Source organism: Pteropus alecto, unplaced genomic scaffold, assembly GCF_000325575.1.
Source record: "Pteropus alecto unplaced genomic scaffold, ASM32557v1 scaffold38, whole genome shotgun sequence".
NCBI classification, from domain to species: Eukaryota; Metazoa; Chordata; class Mammalia; order Chiroptera; family Pteropodidae; genus Pteropus; species Pteropus alecto.
This window is the reverse complement of record NW_006442512.1, coordinates 3,710,199-3,713,328: the sequence shown is the minus strand read 5'-3', so window position 1 is coordinate 3,713,328 and position 3,130 is coordinate 3,710,199.

Here is a 3,130-nt window from a genome sequence, read left to right as displayed (position 1 = left end):
TAACTTGCAGTTGTAAGCAGATCCTAGCCCCCCAAAGTTATCAAGATTTGGAAGACCAAGAAAGGCATCAGTGAGCAGTGGATCAAGTGCCCCCTTCCTCAGAAGTCCTCTTGCTGCAGCTCAAAATTTGCTTTTCCTTGGCACCATGCTTCTAGTCTCCACCTTTGCATTCACTAGCTACCAGCTAACCTGACCCACTTAAATTGGAAAGGACAGCTACGACCAGGAGACTTTGGTCTCTGCTAAATAATTTTCGTAGGCAATGCTTTAACTTAAAGGGTGGCATCTTTGGCCCTATTCAAGAGGGGTTCTGAAATATTTATGGAAATATTCTCCTATAGACAGAAAATGATGCCTTTTCAAATGAATTGAAGCCTACTTTATTCCCGTCCATTCTGGGGTTGGAGGACTCTGAGGGAATTGTGCGACTCCTTAATTCCATCCTAACACTCCCATATTGGGCCTAGAAGCTGAGACATCTTCCAAACCTTCATCTCAGAATCCATCTTGTGAGGAGCTGTTAAGTTACTCAGTTATGACTCAGCACCAGACTCTTTCCTCTTCTTCCCTGCTGCCTAGAATGAAAGACAGAATGGAGCAGAAGGCTCCTCCCCTACGGATGGCTATATCCTCACCACAAACTGAGTCATGGCCACACCCTGCATGGATGGAAACTTACCAGGAGAGGGAAGAAGTTAAACTCCCAGGGTTTGTGAGTTCTCTATCCATAAATCACAGCCACCTACTCCACCTGGAACTAATTGTGAGGAAAACAGTTCTTTTCCTGGCCCTGGTCCTGGCCCTGGCCCTAGCCCTAACTAAGCAGGTCTAAATGAAATAAGGCTGCTTGAGCCTAGGACTATGAAAAGTAGGCCACTGTCAACCTCTGCAGGCAGGATTTTTAACAGCCTTGGCTTCTGTGAAGGATGATAATCTCTTGCTCAGATCTGGCTAACATAAAACTAGACCAACTGTCCCACGGGCTAATTGATATAAACAAGAATTAAGTTCTATGGCATCTCGACATTATAAAGTTGTTATTTGAGGACCTGCTATATTTAATTTCATTATTTTTATTGGCATAAAAGACCATTATCATATATATGTTCTAAAAAAAAATGACACCCAGGTATTTGAGTTTTTCTGGTAATATACACTATCTGTTCATTACTTCTCATTCTCTAACTAGTACTGTCATCTGCCAATAAAAAAAATTATAAATGCTTACAACAGAGAAAAATCTATTAAAAATTTCTGAAAATAGAAAAAAAAAAGTTACACCAATTGAGTAGCCAAGCACATAGGTTCAGTTGCTGGAACACCAGTGGGAATAGTTTGAGAGCCTCTGGGATAGTAAAAGAATGGTTATGAGCTCAGATTCTAGAATCGGGCAGATCTGGTTAAAAACTCTGCATGGCCACTAACCAGCTCAGAGACCTCAGATACGTTATTTAAGATCTCTAAAAAAAGCCTACCTTCCCTTCCACCTTTTGTTGCCAGGATTAAATGAAAACATTTGTAAAATTTGAAAAGCTATACAGCACAGAACCAGCAGTTTGGGAGTCAGGATGCCTGTCAGTCACTAGCTGTAAAACATGGGCAGTCATTTAACCTCTGTGCCTCTGTTCTCTCATCTACAAAATGGGAAACATTTTCATAGGCTTGATGTGAGAATTATATTAGTCATTATATGTAGAGACCTTACAACTATGCCAAACACATACTAAGCTAAAGCAAATTATTAAGGCACTTAGCAAAATGCCTAGCACCAACCTAGTAAGGCCTAAAAGATGTTAGTTATCTCTGATAACTATGCAGATAAGCTGCAAGGGTCTTCTCAAGAGGCAAGAATTTCAATAAAGTGGGATCCCCGATGGGGTCATTTACTTAGTGAAGCGGATTTCTGCTAGACTTGAAACCAGAATGAAGCAGAGAGCCTTAGGAGACTTGTAGAGTCAGAATATAGTAATCTTGATCAAGAATAAGTAAAGTTAAAGAAACAGCTCCTAAGGGGGATGGACCTTAAGAATGGTACTTCTAAGTTAAGGCCAAGTCAGGAACTCTAAAGCAGGTACCAGGACAAAGGTTATCTCCAAAGTAGGGTGAAGGTAATGAAAGAAAATAACTGATCTAGCACAGGCTTCATAAATCAAGAAGCTATAACAGAATAAAAACCTGTACAGGCATACCTGGTTTTATTGTGCTTCCTTTTTGCACTTCACAGATGTATATTTTGCAAACTGAAGGCAAGATCCTTCACCAGCAAAAAGAACGACCCACTTTATCTTGGTGGTCTAGAACCAAACCTGCAGTATCTCCAAGGTATGCCTGTACTTGAAAAGTCAGGTTTGTCTAAATGCTTTTTAAATCTTCCGTGCTTATATTTTTCTTCATTTAATATTTCATATACTATTTGGCAATGTCCAACCTGTCTCTTACAAGAAACTTAGGGATTCAAGTACATGGAGCACAGCCTGAAAGGCCAGCAGAGGCTTGCAGTGGGAATTTCAACAGAGAAATGGATTTCACTGAAACAATTAGATCTCCTAGAAACAGCTGTCTTCCTTCACCTTGCTAGCCTTAGAGAATCTGGATTTTGTTTCATTATGGAGGCTGCATTTCCTTAGGATCTCTTTATAGATTTCAAGTTGGACATCAACCCAAATCTCTGCACCTGTGAGCTCTCCCCCTACCTCCCTATCCCAAGGAAATAGCTAGAAGGAAGAAGAGAATAAGGGCCCAGACCCAGAGGTATAGAGCAAGGGACAGTGGATAGGTTTTGTGCAGAAAGCAGAGGTCTTAATCTGTCTTACCTAATTTCCAGAGGTAGGAAATCTGAGCTGCTTTGGCCTCAATGGTCCTTCTAAATCTTGAGAAACAGTTAATCAGTGGTATTCTACATCCTTCTCAGTTTGTGTCATCTGCATAACTTAACTTTCCATTCTTTATCTAATCCATTCATAAAAATGTTGACAGATCTGCAGAACACTACACTACATGGACTCAGCTTTGACTCCACCCAACATAAATAGTCCCAAATGTTGGGATCTTTCACTCTGCTCGCACTCACCCCCATCTGGAGGCTTGGGGCAAGTGCTGGGCCAAGGCCAGTCAGACCACAGTGATCATC